The sequence below is a fragment of the Corvus hawaiiensis genome, chromosome 14 (assembly GCF_020740725.1).
Source record: "Corvus hawaiiensis isolate bCorHaw1 chromosome 14, bCorHaw1.pri.cur, whole genome shotgun sequence".
Lineage (NCBI taxonomy): Eukaryota > Metazoa > Chordata > Aves > Passeriformes > Corvidae > Corvus > Corvus hawaiiensis.
This window is the reverse complement of record NC_063226.1, coordinates 10,465,158-10,481,591: the sequence shown is the minus strand read 5'-3', so window position 1 is coordinate 10,481,591 and position 16,434 is coordinate 10,465,158. Positions and strand designations below refer to the sequence as shown.

The 16,434-nt window shown below is 46.2% G+C and overlaps 1 protein-coding gene across 3 annotated transcripts in view; it reads right to left on the bottom strand.

Annotated features, from left to right (window-relative positions):
• PLS3 (plastin 3) overlaps nt 1-16,034 on the bottom strand; it is a 50,336-nt gene extending 34,302 nt beyond the window's left edge. The window contains exon 1 of one of the 3 annotated variants that reach the window (XM_048318558.1): nt 15,952-16,034. The gene's annotated coding sequence lies outside the window, so the exon portion shown is untranslated. Of the gene's footprint in view, nt 1-9,433; nt 9,540-15,008; nt 15,146-15,951 lie in introns of those variants that run through there. The other 2 variants (XM_048318562.1, XM_048318561.1) reach the window with 2 other exon arrangements.
• Between the last annotated feature and the right edge of the window lie 400 nt (nt 16,035-16,434).

Here is a 16,434-nt window from a genome sequence, read left to right as displayed (position 1 = left end):
GCACTTCTAGCTCCTGCCTAAAATATCTGTTTGCTGGGATACAGCCAGGTCTACTGTCAACCAGCCATGGGGGTATATGACATGCTGGTCCACTTCAGCATCCCCATGCTAGAGAAACCTCCATGGCCAGAGGGCTGGACCACAGCAACCTTGGGAGATCCCAGAGCCAACAGAGCATCAGCAGACCTTGGCGAGCCATCAGGAGTAGCAAAGGTGGCTCAGTCTCCTGCCTCTGCCTGCTCTAGTGCTGCAAATCAAGTGTTTTCAGGAATATCCCCTCTCCTTACAAAAAAACAAACAAACAAACAAAAAAAGAAAAAAAAACAAAAAAACCCCCCAAAAAAACGGAAGAGAGAAGAAGGAGAGGTTCAAAAGAATACCTAACTGAAAGAGAAAACCAGGTAACTTAAACAGTCTACTTCACTAGAGAAAGAACACCATGATCTACGAGTCAGGGCTTTAGAGGGCTAAGCTGAGTGGCCAGCCACCACCCCATTTTGGACTGACATCAGTGACCATTTACCATGTGCAAGATGTTCCCCTCCTCCAGTTCTGTCCACATTCTCTTTTAAATATAAGGATTTAAATGAAATTATGAACAGATAGAAGGACTCTCACCTGTACTTTTTGATACAAATTGAGGGTTTATGCACTTTTGGCTTTCTCCCTCAGTGCCAACCAATGGCAGTGTACATCCCATCAATGTAAACAGCTATGGAAAGATGTGACAACTGAGGGACAAGCATTTGACCTTAACTCCTCAGTTTATCACAGTCTTTTTAAAGAAAAAACAGGTCCATCTTTGCTAGATTTCCCCCTTAAAAGCTTCCTGAGCTGATCTGTCAGCAAGCCTTTCATCTGGAAGAAAGCAAGACATTAGCTGGGCTCACACTTATTTAATAAAAACCCTGCATATGCAGGAGGGATTGAAAGTTGGCCTTTATTTTAAAAATGGCTGCAAACTTGAGTATGATTTTGCAGTGCAAAACAGATCTGAGGACTCACCCGATTTACCCTGTTCTTCACCAGTGCTCATCTTAGCAATTAACCAGCTTAGATCCGGGAGCCATGCAGTCACCAAAGAAGTCCACAAGTATGCCCAGAACACCGCACAAAGGATATTTCATGTCTTGCTATTTCATAAGGAAATCAGGAGGCTTCAACTGATGTCAGCTCCAGGAAATGAGCCAGAGGCAGATGATGCCAGAAGCAGTAGGCTTTATATTTAGTACTGAGTCACCCACTTTATTAAATTCAAAAGACAAAAAAGGTGGGTGTGGAGACGGGATAAGTGGGAAAAAAGTGAACAAGTTATTCTCTTGAGATCATGGGCCATGGGGAGTCTAGGGTTGGATGGGGTGTTTTTGTAAAGGAAGAGCGAAATTAGAGATTACCTGGAAACCCTTTTGCACATCCACTGGAAAAGCAGTTGCCAGATGAGCTGCAATTGCCGGATGAGCTGCACTTCCCAGGGCAGAAGCCAGCACTGAAAACACTTCAGGGGTCTGCAGTGCCTTTGGGATTTGCTCTGGCCAGTCCTGCAGGCCTGAGCAGGGCACCACCAGTCCTGAGGCACTTTCCCATCCTTTCTGCTACACCTCTGAGCCAAAGGAGAAGCCATTGGAAGGAACTTGGAATAGAGAATATTTTTAAGCCAGTTTTGCAGCTTCACCTAACCAACCACGAAGTGCACTTTGCAACAATCACACCCCAAAGAAAACACTTTGGGTGATTACGACAGCATCAGATGAAGGCTAATGACTGTTACTGAAACATGGGAAGAAGAACTGACCTGACACAGTAAAACTGCACCCAGGTAGGGCTGATATCCAAAGGCCATCCTGTCCCTTTCCTTCTCCTCAGCATTTCAGTCCCCCACCATCCTGGCTGGCTGAGAGGTCAAATGGACACAAGCACAAGGAAGATGAAGCAGTGCAGAGTGCCCACTGTTAGCACAGCGCCCCAGTTAGAACCAGCTCAGCCACCCCACAGACCAGGCCGCTGGAGAAAGAGTGGCAGGAGGTCTGGTAGGAGGGTCTTGGGAGGCACAAACACACTTTTTCGTCTTTCATTTCTACTGCCAGCTCTGTCTATTACCCAAGTCTGTCCTTGACATGACTTAGGCAATCCTCTGCTCTTTTGGAGAACATGCTCTAGATGACTATCCACCTTCAGTCCCTACTCAAGGCAATAGCATTTTACACTAGAACTGCACTATTGCAGAACACAAGTGACTGTTCACACAATATTTCTGAACAAGGAAACCGTTCTGATCCATTTTCTGGCAACACTCTGTTTAGACACATCTACAATTGAGAAGTATACAGCATTCACGTGGACTGCATCCTCATGGAATGTATTAATATGGAAAAGCTGCCATTTAATAGGAATGTAGTTCTTTGAACTAAGATCTTTTGACATACACAAAAGTTTTAAGAAGCACCAAAAAAGACCCAATCTTAATGCAAACGGTTGCACAATGCAAATTACAGGAGTACAGATTTGTTCAGAAGAGGTTCGTATTTTCATACAAGTCTGTCATAAGCCTTTTAACTTTCTGTCAGTGATAAATACTCTGCAGCCTGAGCAGCAGCAACACCTGTGTAAAGTTTTCAGCTACTTGAGCCAGATTTCTCCCCTGGGAAGATTCACTTTCTAAATACTAAAACATAAATACTGCCACCAAAGCCAAGCACTGCACCTCATTTCAACTTTTTTTTAGTCAACTGAAAACAAGAGCTCTCTAATGCCAAACACCACCAGGGACTTGCCTACAGAAGCACCCTACTAGATTACTAATAAAATTGGGGTAATCTTCAAAATAAGATTACAACAGTAAAAAAGATGTGGTTTGAAAAATAGATCTGTGGACTGTAGCAAGACTGGCAATTATGCAGAACCAGAGGTCGGGAACTGCTTAATACCTTCCACCTATACGCAAGAAGAGATTACACCTCTGCAGTCACAGCCTGCTCCGGCCACCAAATGGACATTTGGCCAACTGTTGACCACTGTGCAGACCAGTTTGCTCCACCCACTCCTGGCCAGGTGGGAGGCTGTGGGAAGATTGCCACTGGGTGGCTCCTCAGTCCCACACAACCCATCTACACCTGCAGGTGAGCTCCCACTATCAGAAAGGTTTCAGGTACTGACCAGCCTGGGCAGCAGCACACACACCCAGCCCAGCCAGCAAGAATCTCCAGGAAGAGGCTGGTATCTCATCTGGACATCCTGCCAGAGGCACATGGTTCATCATATTGTGCAAGGGGGCCTACAAATTCATCTGTGTTGAACTAGTCCAAAATCTCATCTCAAGGGACATTGAAGCTTTTTCTGGTATTTAGCTCGTGCAAGGGAAGCTTGTGGGCTTTCCTCCAACTGCTCTTTTTATCTCAGTCCCCAACAGAAAGTCTCCTGTTGGGAGACCGGATGGACCTGCTGGACAGGGTAATTCCAGGGACTCCCACAACTACTGCACTCTTTTCAAATATGTAGAAAGGTGGGGTTGAGCTGGATTACCACTCACACATACACTGTAAGTTGTTGCCCATAGCCTTTAGGTCCCTTGAGCACCATCTTCACCACACAGCTCATTACAATGCTCATTAGTAAGTCATCTCACATTTTCCAGACCATAAAAAACAGCTACTAGTAGCAGACTGATCTCTGTGCTGTGAAGCCAGTCTTTGACAGATTTCATATAGTCTCTAGTCTGTTGTTGCTGTTGAGTTTAATGCTTTATGAATTAGTATTAAAGAAACCCTCATCCTAGAAATTAACAAAACAAAACTAAAACCCAAACATCTACAGATCCTACATAAAGACAAACAAGGCATGGTATTTGATAGAAGGCATGAAGCAACTTTGGAGCTCAGGCAGAAGAGGTAGATCAATAGCTGGGAGCAAGGACACCACAAGGTTCAACATGGATTACACCAAAGAGGTTCAAATGCTGAGCAAGAGTATCAGTTATGTGTGTTACACATGAAAGGGCAATGCACTAAAGAAAGTGCAATGCCTTGCTATGTGCCAAGTTGATATCAAACCAATGCACAGAACTTTAATTGCTAAAGTGAATCATTGACTGGTACTGGTTGTAAAGGCTCTTGCGTAACAGCAGGTTTCAAGGACTGTACAGGGCAGAATCTCACTCCATTTCATGACTTTCACAACTCTTTTTATACAGATCTTCAGAACACAGGGAGCAACAGGACCAACTAAAACAATCCTATATAACCCATAAAAAGTGTATATACTACTTAGAGAAGGGGGGGGAAGGGGAGGGAGGAATAAAAGTTGTTGCCATTAGTGAGGGCTCTAACTAATGTAGGCTGGGTACTGCCATTAACCATCCATCCAGCACAGCTACAGTGACTTCTGGGAGCTTCTTAGCCGGGCAGAAGCAATGTCAGTTTTTCAAGTTTTCAACAAGAAGTCTGACTATGCTGCCTTTGCTAGAGCATTTGGTTTATATAATACAGTGGCAAGAGCCCAGCTGGAAATTAGATCAAAGAGAACATTACAAAGGGGTGGGCAAAAGAAGGGCAGGACCAGGACTGCACAGGAACCTCCTATCCATGTCCCCAAAGAAAGCTTAGTCCCAACCTCAGCCAAACAGTGCAGAAAGGAACAGGCTAAAGTTTAGGTCAGACATTAAGGCTGCTTATTCAAAATGTTTTCAGTAGGCCCGGTTTCCCCTCTCTCCTTATGGAAAGGTGAATTCTATCTAAGTGAGGATTCAGAAACTTGGTTATTATTACCAGGAGCACTGAGAAACATGAATACTTTTGTAAATGTATTTCCATTTGTTCTCTACGGACCTTTAAATTGTTGCTAGCTCAGAAACAGTTCTTAAAAGCAAGGGCCAACTTTCTCCCTGAAAGCCTGCCCAATACCAATCACAACATGGTAACTTTATATACACCCACAACACCCTGTGTATTCCCTAAAATAAAGTCCTCACAATCCATTCTTGGAGACAAAACATTTTGTGCAAAATTCAGGAAAAAACAGCTTAATTGCAATATTGTTTTGGAACTCACTTCCTTTATTTCTGTGACCAGATGGAGACAAGCACCTTGTTCTATGCTGGGTCAAGGAAATGTTTAATTACAGGATTTATAGCAGAATATATATGTGTATATACTACCACAGCACTGCAGTTGCTCAACAGTTATAGCAGAAGGCACACACTGGTTTAGCCCAAGGAAAACAGAGATGGGCTGGAATATCAGCCTGCTCACTAACATCTTGCTGCAGAGGCTCCAAGGCAGGAGAGCATTCAAGCCTGTCCCTGGGACAAGACTAAGCATCCTGGAATCTCAAAACCACAGCCCTGTTCCACACCCAAACAACACTCCACAGACCTTTCCTGGCAGATTAGCCGAAGGGAGCACAACATTGCAATGGCAGCATAAACAAGGACCGGAATTCATGATCTTTCAGACCCAGCTGAAGCACTGCTTCACAAAATATGAGTGCCAATTACAGGGATAGGTAGCTTGAATTCAAGTTTCCACTTGGTTAGCACTGCACCAGACAAACTGAGAACTTAGGTCCTTGCCCAGCAGTTTCATCTGCCGAGAGGGGCTGCACCAAGATCTTCCCCAAAAACAGAGACAGAGACTCTGAAAACCCATGGGACCTCATCCAGTTACTGACCTTCCCAGCAGAGCAGAGTCAAAGGCAACAAGTTCAGTCCTACTGTTTGTGAAAGTAGAGCAAGACACTTCTACCTTGCAGTACACAAGAGAGAGTGGAAGAGGCAGATCAGCAACCCCCCTTCCCTTGTTATTTTGAGCAGAATCCATGGAGCAGAAGTCCTGGTACGTGGGCTCCTACCTCCAGGGCTGGGACAGTACCACATGCACCAGCAACATCACTGAGGCAAAGATCAGTACAAACATTAAAAAAACCCCAAATCTGATCAAAAAAAGGTACTTTGAGGGAATGCGCACATAGGAAAAAAGGACTTCAGCTATAGTTTTCAGATAACACAACAGGCAAGGAAGAACACAGAAATGGCACACAGGTGACTGTGCAAACTTGTTTCAGGAACAACCCACTGCACATCACCTTCCATCTAACCCAAACAGGATGCAAGCTTTTGTTATCCAAGGTCTTCAACCTGAATTTCAAACATCTTGTGCATTCAGCTCTGGAGAGCCTCTAATTTAATCACTAATATATTGGCAGAAAATAAACCACATAGATATAATGCAGAATCACACACCTTCCTATTTGCTTTCTAGTATAGAAATACTTTTCATATGTTGACCTTCAGGAAAAAAAACAAGAGAAAACGAAGGGGATTTTTCTAAAGCTTCCTTTCCCACCACCTCAATGAGACAACCACTTCAGTAGCAATCTAAGAGGGTGTCCCCAGAACTCTGCAATCCCCTTGCAAGACAGTCTCCCCATCATTTGGACACAAGGCAGAAGAAGCAGTTCTAGCACACACAACTACAGCAGAAGCTGCACTAACAGGGCATAGGCCAGGGGCAGGATTACCTACAGCATATCTCTGAGCCACAGCCCCATTCTGCACCTTGTATGGGAAACACTGACACAAGCCAGCAGCATTTCTGATGTTACTCAGCCTGTCTCATCTACCAGATTATCAGATTTTCTTCTTCATGCTTTTCGCCAAGTTGGTGTTTTGCAGGTTTTTCCTTGTCTTGACCTGACCCTGCAGTGGGCAGCAGCTCACTTTGCTTTGTGTAAGTTCCTGTATTTATACAATTTTTAAAAACAGCCTGGCTAGCATTTTTTTCAAGAAAAAAAATCAGTTTCCTCTAGCCAAAAAAAAAAAAAAAAAAAAAAAAAAGTCTGTAGTAAAGACATAACTGTAGGAGTCAGTTTTTCCACTTCAAGAATTCGAGATATGAATAAATAGCCCCTTGACTCTCAAAGTAAAAAACATGCAACTGAGTTAGACAGAGGCTGAAAGCTCATCCCTAGGCTTTGGGGGAAATAAAATCCTTCTAGTGTCCTTCTACAGACAGTTTCATGACTGTTTACAAAAGTTTTATGAGACAATACAACATTTTGATGTTTTTTCTATTCTAGAATAGAATAGAATTACCAGAAACAGAACAGGCCAAGGAAGAGTCTACAAAAACTGAAGAGAAGGCAGCATTTTCTCTCATTACAGAAAGACCTTTGATCACCAAGGTCACGTAAACCAGGCCCACAGAGCATGCTATTCATAAACAGCCATGGAACAGGCACTGGGCAGTCTTTCTGCCCTCCTCCCATCACACTCCCCTGCTCATTTACTCCCACCCCTGCCCTAAACAACCAAAAAGGCTGTGGCTAAGCTGAAGGAATTACCAGGCAGCACCACCTGTTTCCAGATCCTAGGTCAGCCGCATCCTGCCTTTCCCCACAGAGTGGGCCGGAGCCTGCCAGCAGCGCTTCCTACCATCCTGTAAAATGACTTGCTGCCTCACCAAGCATGGCCAAGGACAGTGGAAAACAAATGAAACAACAAAAGAAGTCAACACTTGACGTTCATAAGGCAGAGAACAGATGCCCAGGGCAAGGAGACACTCAGATCTTCCCTCTGCTATCTCATGGCAAACCACTCAGACTTGCCTGAGAAGGCTGGGTTTGAGGCTTGGCTTTTCCAATAGGAAGTGGGGGAATGAAATCGCCACACCAGATACCAGTCAGCCTCTTGCCCTCAATGTTTTTTTTTCTGTTTTATATGAAGAGGGAGGAGTGTGTAGTTCAGTCCTGGACAGACAGGACTGAGCTGGAGGCTGTGGGGCAGGAGCAGTCTCCTGGCCACTGGATGTTCCTGCAGCACCTGAGCTTAGACATTCTTACAGTGGCAGCCTAATGCATAGGCTGTGTACTAGAGTTTTCAATTTTTTCAGGTCCTTCAAGAAGCACAGCTAAAACTTTGATCAACATCTATGACAACTACACAGCTGGCAGTCAGACATCTGGGTCTACAGCTTTCCAACAGTGGTCACCTTAGCACTTTTGGATTAATTAGCAGCAAACAGATTTTCTGAGGTATTTTATAGCTGAAGGGCTTCCTGTGGCTGCCAATACCCCAGAAACCAAGACACAGATGTGTTGTGTACAGTTTTCAGCCTGATTAAAAGGAAGACTATTTTTAATCCAAGCCTATGTAGGGTGGGGCTCAGTCTCCAACCAGGCCAAAAAGCCACTATAATCCACAAGACCAATGCCTGGCAATCTTTGCTTGCAGGCTGATGTCTATTCTATTTTGGGGATGGGAGGAATAAAAAGATATATAAATTAAAAACAAAGGAGGCTATGAAAAGTGAATAGAGGGAAGGGCCAGACTTATCATGTGTATTTTGGTCTAAAGAACAGGGATCTAAAAGAACACAAATGAGAATTACTCTATTTTCCATTTCCCACAGAGTTTATAATTTATAACATGGGCTGAGGAGAGTACAGCCCCAGTATATCTTTACAAGAGGAAAAGCCAATCCGTGGGTCCTTGCACAGCAGTGAGACCCTTGGGAGAATGAGGCAGGAAAACAGTCACCAGCCATGGACATACCACCAGGATCCCATACAAGGTTTCCTATTTCAGACACCAGTACAAAATCTGTTGGGACAGCTCACTCTTTTGTGCAGTTGGGACTGCAAAAAAAGGCAAAGTAGAGGACTGGAAAAGAAGGGAAGTTTTGTTTATTTAGGGCTTATGGTCAACAGGCAACCAATCCACTTAAAGCAGAGATTTTTTGTACTCTCAGCACCTAAACAAACCCAAGATCCCACAGACCTCAGACGTAACATACCACCAGGTTTTATTTGTTACAAACCCTGTCTTAACTTGGCATTCAAGCCAACTCAACACAGCCATTTACTTTCCCACATTAGCCCCATGTTCCTTGCAGTGCACAGGTCATTTGTCTAAAAGCAGGTACAGATAGCTTTTCTCACTGTCTTCAGGTATCCCTTTACCACTCATCCATAAACTGTGAAACACTTGCATAGGCATCAGCATCTCTAGAGATCCTTCTTCACCTGGCCAGGGCTGGATCATTAACCCAACTACAGAAGTCTGCAATTACTTCTCTTGGCAGAATGCAGAAAGGGCAAGATGAAGAGATGGTACATTGGGATAAGCGGAGGACCAGCAGTGATGAACCTCAAGCACTGCTATCACTTTGGTCACAGACTTCTTTAGAAAAAAAAGCCAACATTAAGCAACACTATGAAATTTAACCCAAACATTATAAGCATAGCAGCAAAACTGGATGCTGAACACCTTAACACATGACTATCGACAACTTCACTTTGTCCTTCCTTGTTCAACACAAGTGACCTCATCAACGACCTGCTCTCTCACTTCCTCCACTAAGGGCACTATGTGATAAGGAAACTGTGAATGAGACAGTAAAGTCTATAGTCAGCTTTAAACAGAAAAAAAACCAAAAAAGCTTACTTAAAACATCAGTAATTAGGCCTCCTGCAGAGACACTACACTTTATCTTCTCTTGAAGATCACAGTAATAGTCTGTCTTCCCAGCTATTCAGTTGGGACTCCCAGCAGCATCTGTGAGCTGTCACTCCTTCTACAGGAACAAAAAACCTACTGAAGAGGCAGGAAAAACAGCTGTAAGCATTTCAGAGAAGGAAATGAGACAAGGAGACTGCTTAGAAGCATATGGCCCATATGGATTGACATGAGCAATCAGCAGCAGTCCTAACCAGAGCTTCCCATTTCAGACAATTATCCTGCTCCCCACATCCTCAGATGCATGTCAAATCAATAATTATTTTATTACTTCCATACTAATTCTCAAATGTTAGTAGTGGACAGACCACCGTAGCCCATGGGGACAGCCAGGATGTTGCAGGAGTCGTCAATCTGCCCCCAGGAATGTGCACATTGCCCAGCAGCACAGGGTGTTGGAGAGTGCAGACCAGTCAGCACAGGGGAACACAAAGAAGGGGACCTAAAGCAAGCAGCCCACCTGCCAAAGATACTGCATTTCATGGGCAGTGGTCACCCTCATGGCTCAGCTGCTGAAAGGTAGAGATAAACTAACAGGAATCAGCTGGCAAAACAAACAAAAGGCAAAGAATGACTGTGGATAGCTCTATTTCTGCTGATAGAAACTCTCCTGGGGGCACAGAAGCTCCCTTTTCATCACCATGCCACTCACAAACCCACGGCAAAACTAGCTTTTAAGTAGCCCAGGCATGAACCCACAAACCCAGACAGGAACCCTAGCTGTTAGAGGAGCACACATGATATAATTCTTCCAAGCAGGCCAGACAAGACTTGCTTATCATTCTTGGTATTTTTAATCTATTACCAAAACAAAGCCAACATATAGATTCCCAGAAGACCAGTGGATGCCACAATAACTGAGTGGACTGGCCGGCCACCACAGCTCAGCACCCTGCCCAGGGAGGTCCACACCCCTGATGGGAACAGAACTGCTGGGAGAGGGTAGAAGAGCCAAGCAAACAGTCCTGCTGACAGGGCAGCTGTGGGTCAGCACTGATGTCAGATGTGCCCACTGCAGGGAAGAGCTCTATCACCTCCAATGCCACCACCTCCAGATCAAACACTAGTGGTGGCACTAGCAGAGTGCAGATGTGCATGTGTTCTCCTCCCACCCCGCTCTCCACCTATTAGGTGGGGACTTCTGTCTTCAGCTCCATCAATTCACCACATTTGCTTGCTCAGCTGGTACAGGCTGCTCTTTACATGGCTGGCAGATGACCCAGGAACACATCATATACCTGAAATCTCAAATGCAGTGCCTGCTGCCCACATTGAGCTCTGCAGCCACAAACACACAAGTCCCATCTTTCGGCTGTAATCAAATCATGTCTTCAGTCAACAGTTAAAAGAGTGGGCCTCCATCACCCTCCCCAGGCAGCATGTCCCCAACGTCACAGCACACCCATCCCAGGTGTGCCAGTGCCATTTGCCAGTGGAGATGGGGTGGGCTGGGGGTTGCAGCACAGTGAGATGAGGAAGGAGGACTTCTGACAGCCAGGATCCCCTGCCTCCATGCTGATGGCACAATGTGACAATGCCCCCCAGGTAAAGTAGAGGAAATCTGAGTGAAATCCTTCACTTGGGAAGTATCTGCACAAACCAGAAGACTTTTCACAGACCATTCTGCAGTGCTCCAAGTGAATCTCACAACACATGGAAAGGCGTTATTCAAGTCTCCACTTCAGAGAAACTTGACCTAGAAACAGGAAAGACATCCAGGGCAGGAAACACTAGCAAGGACAGGACAGGCTTGACCCATCACCTACAACTTCAGCATTGAAGAGCACAAAGTGGGCAGCTGCTGAGACTGAAGCTGAACTAATGCTGCGGTGTCTACACATCACCCGCCTCATACCTACTCCCTGCACAGACCACACTGGAGATATATGTTTTTAATTTACTAAATCCAAGAGAGACAGTACACCCATAGGAACACCCAAACCCCTGTGTACAGAGCAGGGGACACAACAGTAGTTCATTCATGACCAGCAGTCACATGGCTGAAAGGGATTACAGCAGCCCAGTCACTGTCAGCTGAGCTGCTGCTGCTCAGAGGACCTCCAGGATGCCCACTGAGCATGATTTCTCCCAGTCACAGCACCCAGGGCCCAGATGTTGGACCATCACCCAACTGCTTTCAGTTTTCATACTTCCCACCTACTTATTCACCAGCAGCAAGACAGCAGGTACCTCTGGGGTGGAAAAGGGCTTTAATGGTGCAAGCAGGGACAGCTGATTCTGGATAAGAGTCTGAGCAACTCTCTCGGATGGTCAGAAGACAAATGATCCTTTCAAGTCCTCCCCTACCAGCAGTGCTGCAGGCAGAGCTCTGCTAAGACTTTACCCACCACAAACACAACCACTGCTACTTGTGCAATAATCCAATTCCCAACAGGAATGTATGTGCAAAGATGTCAACAGATGCCTATCAAGGGGCTTCGGGACCAGGGATAGGTGATGTTGTGACATTTGTTACAGTAACCCAACAAATACTGGTTTAATTCAACTTTGCATCACCCTCTTTAAAAGAGTTGGTCTCAGTTTTGCAACATGCTTGAAAAGAAAAGATATTCAGGAATGTTTTGCTTTGCATATGCATTAAGGCTATTTGGTAAACTTTTAAAATTCAGTATCCACCTTTCACACATCTGCTGGCAGGAGTTTCTGGATTCACATTTGGCTTTTTCGATATAATTAGCAACTCTAATAACTTTCATGAGGTCAATGTCCAAAAAGATACACAGATTACTAAATGCACACTAGTACTTACTTCAAAAAGTGCTGAGCATGCAAAGGCCAGTAACTGGTTGATAAATATTAACATCTCATGTTGTGGCTATTCCAAATTTGACAAGAAACTTAAAAGAAAGCTAACAATTAATATCTGTTATTGCACCAGGCAGGTTGATAGCTTGTCAGTCACATGTTTAAACATCTGGCCTGGAGAGATGAGAATCTGCTTTTTTTATGCTGAATTACTGCTCTAATATATCTGGAGGCAGAGTAATATTCAAAGCCTGAACAAAACATCAACTTAAACGATGTTTCTTTTGCTGCTTAGTGCTACTTGGTGGTACACAGATAAAAACCAAGTAGCAGCTGCATCAATTTCACCTGTCCAACCCTCTGCAAACTGCACAGCAACACTGTAGCAGCTGCCATCTCCGTCCTTCCTTCCCCACCTTTGCTTTCCACTCTCTTTGTGATCGGAATCACCACCATACACCTGCACAGGGTTAAACTGCCTCCGAACATGGCAGGTCGAGAGCTGCCCTTGTGAACACTATTAGAGAGCCGGGACTGTGCTTTGTAGCAGTGATGGATCTGTACAAAATCTGTGCTGGAATAATGCAAGCAGGCTTGATGCTGCTTTTCCATCACCTCCTCTGCCACAGGCAATTCACATGCAAGAAAATCAAGCTAACAGGCCTGTTTCTAAAGAGGGACAAATGTCCCCAGAGAATTCCAATCCACATCTGTCAGCATTTTATGAAGCAAAGAGATGCAAAATATTGTAACTTAAAAAACAAATCCCAACCACAAACAAGAAATAGCTCATACTGATATAAAGCAGAACTTACTGCTCTTTGGCTCTGCTGAAAACACAGCCCCTTTGTGTTTTGCCACCTATTATTTAATGCTGTGTAAAATGGATCACCAAGAACATTATCTGTGTGCTGGGACACATCACCAAATAAATTACCTCCTAAAATATCAGCAGCAAGACAATTTCAGGTGTGAAATGAGCCACTGATCACATCATCTACTTAGATAAGGAAGTGCATTACAGTATCTATCAGGGGCACACCCTCCCTAAACTTACTGCCAATCATGTAAAAGAGAAGTATTTACCTTCTCCCATGCACTATGTTGTACGTTGTCATAAATGCAACTACTATACTGAAGCTCCAAGTGGAGCACTTGCAGTTTAACTACACAAAAAGTGCAGATAAAGCCGTTCACAAGGCACACAGATCACTCTGATCACCAGCAGCTGCTTAAGCACAACTAGTGAATTAACTGTCCGTAACATCCCTTCCAATCAATCACTGAGCAGCAAGCACTCTCCTTTGCTTCCCTCAAGTCAGAACTGCTGTATTTCCGCTCCTCTAAAGCCATTTAAGTCACTGCACTAGAAAGCCAAGTTAACACAGGAAAGAGTTACTAGAAGACCCCGCATGAGTGGATTAAGGACAAATTCATTTAACAAGGCTGCAATTCCTTCACTCACCAGCTGAATCTCACAACACCTGAAACCCGGAGCAGAGAAGTCAGTAAGGAAGCCCCAGGGGAAGGGCTTCCTTTGCATTTATCCAAATATCTAACGAAGTCATCAGTCCCCAGAGCCCTGTCCGCTGTAAAGCTCATCTAGCCAAAAATGGTAAATAGGTTTCTGGAGTTTGGGGCATTCTTAATCTAGGGAGATGTTTGCATATTTTATGGAAGGGGAAACTTCATCAGATTAAAATTCATAAGAGAACAAAGACCCTGATTAAACACAATTCTTTATATCTAGCACTGAATGACTGAGTTTAATAATCACATCTCTTAACTCAGACAAAGAATGAGCAATTCATCTTTCACAAGCAAAAAATTCCTTCAGAGGAGCTTGGTTACAACCAAACAACATCCTCAAATTGTTAAACTATTGGCAAGATAAACAGGGTGTGATAACAGCAGTGTTTGGAAAAGGTTTCCCTTAACAAATTATTTTCTTACTTTTTTTTAAGAGTTATTTAGATGCAAACAAAGAGATCTGGAATTTAAAGTCTCTGCATGCATACACCCCACATAAGGCCATCAAACACCCCCAGGACAAAAATCAGCTGCAGAATATTGCACCCAGGGGACTTGCCTCGTGTCCAGTAATCCCCCTGAATCACTGCTCTCCACTTGCAAACCACCAGCAGCTCCCCTTTGCACAGGGTTTCTTTTCGAAACAGCTTGAATTTCTATACATCACTATGCACAGCACTAGCACATACTGATCTCGGTTACTATTCCCTCTTTATATCCAGGTTCCAGCTGTTGTCTTTAAAGTTACTCTGAGCAAGTCTCCCAGCATTAAGGAGTTTTGCTTCTCAGGTTACCAGCCTCACTGGAGAAGTCACAAGTGTTACTGGTTGAACAATGGCTCCAAGTTCTCATGCAAAAGCAATTTACTTGAGATACCTATTATCTTTTATAGTCGCTTCTACAGATTTATCAAAACCAGGAAACCCAGCTCTCACATTCCACTGAAATTGTGTAACAGCAATAACAACCTCAAAGGCTGATTCAATGGCATTTGTTCAGATCTATACCAGCAGCTCTCCTGAAAAGAAATCAGTAAGTCCAAGTGATGCCCTGCTTGAAGGTACAGATGCTCTTACAGAGCAGGCACATGCAGCCTGTCCCAAGAAACCATTAACTGGAGGTCAGTTCCCATCCACATATTTCACCACTATTTCTACTTAGATAAAAACTTACAACTGGAGCACAGTCATGCCTGCAGAGTTGTTACCTCTGTGAGCACTGGGACTTGATGTTATCCATTAGAATACTTCCAGCCAGCATCGGGGTGCCCCAGCAAAGGAAAAGTCTGAAGGTTTAAATCCTGAAAAATTGCCTGCTCTTCTCTTTCCCTTCCCAGGCTCCCAACAAGAAGCCATTGTTAAGGAGAGTAGGGTGACACTTCCTCTCCCGGTCCAAATTAGAGATGTATAAAAATAAACCCACACAGCTGTCACACGACTTCACTTCATTTCACCCCGCTTCAATTAGATGAGAAGTCGCTCCCATTTCCTCACACTCTCTGCCTTGGGAATACTATCCTGCACAAAAGATAAAAGTGAAATGCAAACCGAACCCCTTTTCAGTGCCGCTCTGCGGGAACCCACAGCGGGAAGAAGCACTTCCCCGCCCCTCGGCCGGGTTCTGCTTCTACCAACTCGCACAAAGCCCCAAGTCTGCCGCCGCCGGGGCTCCATCCCAGCGCCGAGCCCCGGCGGCGGCCGCGCGCAGCGCATCCCCTGCGCCAGGCCCGCCCCGGCTCAGCCCGGGGGTGAAGTTTTCCAGGGGGATGAATCGGAGAAGTGCCTTTTCATCGCCGCGGGGAGCTAGGAGCGGCGGCAGGAGCGCGCCCGACGGACAAGTCCCCCGCGTCCTGCCGGGCACCCACGCGCGCCGGGCTCTGCGCCCGCCCCGCCGCCCCACTGCCCCAGCATCCCCCGGAGACACGCCTGGTCGGCAGCGGAGCCGGGTGGCAGCGAGGGCCGGGCCGGGCCCCGCGGAGCCGCCGGGGCTGGTCGGCGCCTCCCCCGCTGCCGCCGCCGCCGCCGCCGCCGCCGCCGCCGCCGCCGCCGCCGCCGCGCCCGGGATGCTCTGGCGCACGTCCAGCGGCGGGGCGAGCGCCTGCAACTTTCCCCGAGTTGGAGCCGCGCTGAAGGAACCCCGGGAGCACTCACCGTCCGCACCGTTCCGAGCAGTCCCGCCACGCCAGCCCCGCCCGCTGCCCGCGCTCGGCGCGCCCCGGCCCCGCCAGCCCGGCCCCATTGGGTCGCCCGTCCGCACATCACGGTGCTCCGCGCTGCGAATGGGCGGCCGCGGAGTCACTCAGGGCAGGGCAGAGCTGAGGCTTCAGCCAGGGCACGCCCCGTCCTCGTCCCTGCCGCCGTCGGGCTGCCCTGCCGTCCTGTCTTCCCCGCTGTTCTCTGCCTGCATCCCTCTTGTCCTGCATGTATTCATCCCCATGCCCTGCGTGTATCTCGAGTCCCGCGCATGCCTCACTCCTGCTCGGCAAGCATCCCTCATTCTTCTGTGTGCAACTCTCCTCCAAGCAGGCATCCTTTCTTCTCTACATCCCTTCCTTCTGTGCTCGCGTCCCTCCTTCCGTGCAAGACTGTGTCCTGTCTCCCATGCAGAGGCAGCCCTGGCTGCCTCAGCCCTGC